This window comes from Engystomops pustulosus, chromosome 2 (assembly GCF_040894005.1).
Source record: "Engystomops pustulosus chromosome 2, aEngPut4.maternal, whole genome shotgun sequence".
NCBI classification, from domain to species: domain Eukaryota; kingdom Metazoa; phylum Chordata; class Amphibia; order Anura; family Leptodactylidae; genus Engystomops; species Engystomops pustulosus.
Genome location: NC_092412.1, coordinates 29,420,466 through 29,426,669, shown reverse-complemented (window position 1 = coordinate 29,426,669; position 6,204 = coordinate 29,420,466). Strand labels below are relative to the sequence as shown.

The window sequence follows — 6,204 nt, the reverse complement described above, 5'->3', positions numbered from 1 at the left end:
CTTGAGTGGTGGGGGACTTACATGACCCTTCCATCTCCTATATAACTAAGGCCACTACATTTTTGTTTATAAGTACTATTCCCCTCTTCATTTGAATTATTATGGATCTTGAGGTCAGATTCTCGCCATGTGCACCCACATATATATAATTTAAACGTTGTGTTTGCCTACTTTCCACTACAGAAAAATCCCTTTTCTGTAGTAGCCTTGATCATACAGTGTGTAAAGGTAAAGTACAAAGGAAAAACTCACAGCATCATCCGAACAAAGGTTCCCCTTGAGTGTAGCTTTTATTTTTCCAAGCTAAAAGCCACCCATGTCCTCAGCTGCACCGTGCGTTTGTCAGAGTACAAGGTCCTCATATGTTTTCTTGGTTATATGAGTAGTAACTCCTTGACCTTTTCACCCTTATGTGGCTCTCAAAATTGTTAAGATATTTTAGGGATTTTTGGTCAGGCCAGAACATATAATGGCATTTGCTAGACAAACTGATGTATTTCAGAGCTTTTTCATTTTGCAAATTTGGAAGTTAATCTAAGCAAATAGCTCTCGTAATATGTTTTATTGTGATTTCAAGGACAAAACAATCATCAGAATGCGCCACTTTCATGTCGTTATTGTTCTTTTGGACAAAAATGAAACAAACTGGCCCACTTTGCCACCGAACTGGATGGACCCTGGGCTCCCTTCAAGGGAGGACAAAGATGGAGCGATTCGCTGAATCAAAAGGGTGGAAGAGAGACACATGGCGCAAGGACTCAAGTGTAGTATTTAGGATTCAGCAGAAAGGTTTAGAGGTAGAGGTGCTCACCTTGAGGATGTCTTGATTACAAAGCATGTAGTTATAGTCCTTGAGAAGAGCTGCCAGTGGAGTATAGAAGCCACGAGGAGTCGGCGTCCATTGGTCAATCCCGTAGAGGTGAGTATACCAAGTTAGCAAGTGAAAATCATCCACATCGTCAGCGCATCTTCTCATTCATTAAGTTGTCACTCCAGTAGCTCACACGTAACGCGTCTCTGGATGGAGGATTTCTCTTTCTTCTTCTTCTGTCTGGGTACTACCAAATGAGAAGATGAGAACTTGTCTTTCGTCCCAGCAGCACATGGGGGATCTCCCTGCTGTGCTTCTCCTCGCACACAAAAGTCACCTTCACGGGAGTCACCTTTCTGACCCTTTAACCCACTATCAGGAAGTTGCTGCAATGGAAAGACAGGAGAAATACAGACAAGGTCAGGCAGACTTCTTCTGTTCTCATGGCAAATGCTAATGGTCAGGATGTGCAACTAAGTCATAAACACCTTAGGGTCTAGGTCTTAAACACCTTAGGTGGCCGAGAAATAAAACAGTTTTAAAAAAAAGCAAAAAATGTTCAACAGAAACAAACTTCCAAAAGTCGTCATCTCCACTTGTTTTGCCACCCGTAAAAAATGTTAATAAAAAATCTTGTTTCAAATGATTTAAAGCTATGAAAACATAACAAAACAATATAAAATTGGTATCTCGGTAATCGTAATGATTCTAAGAAAAGGGGGGGATGTATTATTTGGCCCGAACAGTGAAAGCAATAAAAAAAATCCTCACTGTTTTCCAGCTTTCCAGTACCCTGCATGTAAAGAGAATTGCTGCCACTAGAAAGTACAGCTTGTCCTGCAGAAAACAAGCCCTCATACAGCTCCGGAAATGGAAATAAACTGAAAAAGATTAAAAAACAGATGCAAAAACAGATAAAGAGGTTAAGAGGTTTCTGGGAAGAGAAAAACATCCTCACCTCTTCTTCAATGTTACTTTTAGTGACCTTGAGAAAAGAAATTAAAGCTCAATAGGGGAACAAATTTCTACTCAATTTGACCGTTCTCGACCGGGACTTAGTTTGAGTATCGAATATGGAGTGATTCATCAGGACAATACATTTCTATCTGCAGGTACTTTAGTAGTGATTGTTGTAAACAACAAAGTTTTTGCCGCAATTATTTCTATTGACTCGTTTATCCCTGACTTTTAGTCAAAAAAAAATATGGAGATTTATAGAATTACAAATCGATACAAAACTTTGTCAATAAAAAAAAGTTGTTGAACCTGTAAAGTCAATGCTTAGAATGTTTTTGAAACCAAACTTTAACTCAATGGGGGTCATTTACTAAGGGCCCGATTCGCGTTTTCCCGACGTGTTACCCGAATATTTCCGATTTGCGCCGATTGTACCTGAATTGCCCCGGGTTTTTGGCGCACGCGATCGGATTGTGGCGCATCGGCGCCGGCATGCGCGCGACGGAAATCGGGGGGCATGGCCGAACGAAAACCCGACGGATTCGGAAAAACCGCCGCATTTAAAAAAAAAATTGTGTCGCGAAAATTTCACTCACCTTCATCCTGGATAGGCCGGTGTATTTCGAGGCATTTTTTAGCGGACTTCAGCGCAGCAGCGCCACCTGGTGGACGTCGGAGGAACTGCTTTGATGAATCCCGGCCGGACCCGAATCCAGCGCAGAGAACGCGCCGCTGGATCGCGAACGGACCGGATAAGTAAATCTGCCCCAATGTGAACAATCCGAATAGCGATTTGTACAAATGAGAGATTGCTTTGTCCTCCTGTTTATCGCATTCTCTTTTGATGCATTCCATTATCTTGCTTGGCAGCAGCTGTCTGGCACTGGTTGCTATGGTGCTGTGTAATGAGTTATATTTCATATATTTGAGAGAATGCACCCATCTTAAATTGGAAGGAACGGAACGTTGAACCGGGCAGGCGGTAGGGATTTATGTGGTTATTTTTGTGCTCTTAGCTCTAATGATGTTGCTGTTTTTATTGATTTCTATCGAAGAGCTCTATCATCAGGACCTTATTTGTAAGCATATGATTTTATCGATTCAGCACCTTATGTTTATGTTTTCTTTTTGTCTATACTTTACAGTTTTTTTTTCCGAAAACATCAGTAGGATACCAAGATTGTATAGCAAAGTCTAGCGAAAGCAGAAACCCATTGCAGAAACTAGGGGCAATAGGCTTATGTAGGTCCAGTAGGTACCTGGTACCCACTTGGCATCTCATAGTAGTCGGAAACATGGACATTACCTTATGGCCATGACAACCACCAGAAGTGTTACCCCTGAAGTCATAGTAAACAATAAAGATAGTTACAAAAAGATGACAAGTCAACTTGTGGGCAGTTACTCTAAAGACCTGCAACCTGACCTGAGATGTCTACCTGAGACCACCCTGTATAGGATGAAACCCAGGCCAGTGGGTCACGTAAGCAATTTAGGTTCCTTTTGAAAGGTGTGATTAATCTAAACAATTGGATGGGTATATTTAGATGCCCCATATATGAGAACCAAACCTCTTATCAATTTCAGAATGTTGACCAGAGCTCTTGAATACGTGAAAACCATACACCAAATTCTCAAAGTATTTTCAGACCTCAAACCTGTCCTTCAAGATATATTAGGAACACAGACACCTGCCCCTCTAAATATATTCACACTACCTACTAACATGAGGGAGAAGTAAAAGAGATAGGAAAATGATCTTGAGGTAACCGCTAGGTCCAGCTTCAAACAACAGTCCAGGGCAATAACGCTGTGTAGACTTGTGCTCTCTACATGTTCATCTGTTTCCATGATATTTTTATAAGAAGATGAAATAAAGTACCACATTTTTTGGTTTCACCCTGGACTGTTGTTTGAAGATGGACGTAGCACTTATTTCTATATAGTGGACTTGGATCTGAGTTGTCCGTGCTCCAACACGCCAGATATCCCTACATGGCTTTCAGGTGAGCTGACTCTCCCTCCTCGGACAATCCTAGGTCTAGATTTGAGGGTCTTTCCAGGTTAACTAAAAAAAAGCAAGTTTGGATACTGCAACATGTCCTTCCCGTGTCCACGTACAAGACTTTGTCTCACCGCGTTCTATTTCTAATTTTACTTACATGCTCGGGGGTGTCATGAGGATGACAGGTCTCACATTTTAATTTAGATGCATTCTCAATTACGTAATAATATGTACCGTCCCAAGGTACAGTATAATGCAACAAGGTGACTTGTCATTGCTGTCAGTGGTAATTAGCTCTATTCATGTAGTTAATGATAGTGTTATTGCATCTATGCTTGATGAACATATGTTCTGCTTAATAACACTGGCTGTTTTGCATAGTTACATAGTGATGCATATCGTTAGGGCTGGTCTGGGACAGACATTATAGGCAATTTACTTTATTGGAAGTACATTTAAAGCAGAGTCAGATTGGCCTACCAGAGGCTAGAGAATCATCTGGTGGAACCAGGCCCTCACCTATAATAATAGGCTTCCATAGTCCAGGGCAAAAACACCCTATGTGTAGGCCATTATACATCCTACATAGGTCCATTATGCTTAGGTCCATTATGACATCTGGTGGGCCCACGGTACCCCAATACAACACTGATCTCTAGCAGGTGCTTTAAAGATTGGACCTAGAGTTACCTCCAAACTACAGATAACATCACATATTACATTGTGGGATCTCAGTAATAAAATTGTATTTTGAGTCATTGGGAGCATTTACTTATCCGTCCCGTTGACGCAGCCGATCCGGAATGCCCGACGAGGATTCGGAGCTCCACGATTCAACTTCCTGCGTGTGTCGCTTCCCCGCTCAGGTCCACCGGAGTTCACCTTCTTCTTCCCGTTGCATGTGACTGCTGATCTTGCGACACAATTTGATTTTTAAATTCCGCGGTTTGTCCGAATCAGTCGGGTTGTCCGACGGCCACACCCCCTCGATTTGTGTCGCATGAAAGCCGGCGGAGATGCGCCACAATCCGATCGCGTGCACCAAAAACCTGGGGCAATTCAGCGCAAAACAGAAAAATTTGGGAAACCCGACGGAAATGCGTCCGACGGACCCTTCGTAAATGTGCCCCATTAACTCAGTACAAGTAAACTAAAATCCATATGTGTTTCCCAAAAAACATAAAGAGGAAAAGTTACCTCCAGACAAGTTCCTTGGTATGAGCCCATGTATTATCTTCTAGAGTTAGTGATGTCCTATGCCTTTGAGCTATGTTCCCTACCATGTAGTGTTTTAGAGGTTCCATTTTTTTGTTGTCCATCAGTTTAAACTTACAGTTCCTGAGGTAGTAGAAATTTAGAAGGTTTTTCTTGGGTGTCCAATGTCTTCCAGGTCTAGTCATTGATAACCATTGATTTGAAGTTATGTTCAATGGTGCCTAGTATTCAACATGTCCAAACCTTGATATCTAATAGGTACACGTCTAATCTTTAGAAGCTTGGCACTTGACTGGTTTAAAGTATGGGATCGTGGTGCACAGTTGTTTATACACCTTGGTGTTTAGTGCTATATAGGTTTGGTCCTTAATAATCATTGGTTTAAATGAATAGTTTAGAAGCTAAGCCATTGATGTTCATTGGACAATAATCCTGGTCCTTGGTGTCCAGTTGGTTATAAGGCATTTGGCTCTGAGTAGTTTTTATGATGTCAATTGGTAAAGCGCTTGGTTTTAGACATCCAATTATTTAGAGGCTTAGCCCTTGTTTTCTAATAGTTTAAAGGAAGGCCTGTCATCTAAAGGGCTTGTTCTTGGTGTTCAGTGGTTAGGAGGCTTAGTCTGGCTTTTGCTGTTGTGTAATTCATATACCTGGTAACTTATAGGCCTTCACCCTAGTTCATTGGTTTATAGGCCTAATCATTTTTCTTCATTGGTTAATAGGCCTAGCACTTGCTGTTGAGTAATGTATAGGCTGGTCCCTCATGTTCAGTGGTTTATAGGCCTGGTCCCTTGTATTTAGTGGGTCATCTTCCTGATCCTTGGTGATAAGTGGTTTTTACTTCTGGTCCCTGGTGTTTATTGCTTTACAGGCCTGGTACCTGTGAGTTGAGTCATTTGAAGGACTCATTCTAGTTAATCAGAGATTAATAGCCCTGCTATAGTTAATTAGGTCAGTTATTGGTGTTTAGTGTTATAAGGCTGGTCCCTGGGTTATAGTAGTTTAAAGAGTAACCATAAAGGTTTTTTGTCTCCACAAATCAATAGCTCTTGGGATGTAAAACAACTTTGCCTGTTATCTTTGTTACTTTAATCCAGCAGTTTCTTTGCTACACCTCAGATCACCTAAGAGCTGTAGTAGCTGCTTCCTCTGCATGTGCTGATAAACCCTGCAGTCTGTACTTTGTTTATACTTTGTTTCTCAGTTGGTTCCATGG

The 6,204-nt window shown here is 41.5% G+C and overlaps 1 long non-coding RNA gene across 1 annotated transcript in view; it reads right to left on the bottom strand.

Moving 5' to 3' along the window:
• Positions 1 to 547: 547 nt before the first annotated feature.
• LOC140116440 (uncharacterized) overlaps positions 548 to 6,204 on the bottom strand; it is a 30,466-nt gene continuing 24,809 nt past the window's right edge. Inside the window, exon 2 of the long non-coding RNA XR_011852753.1 lies at positions 548 to 1,197. This is a non-coding gene — a long non-coding RNA (uncharacterized lncRNA). The remainder of the gene's footprint in view (positions 1,198 to 6,204) is intronic.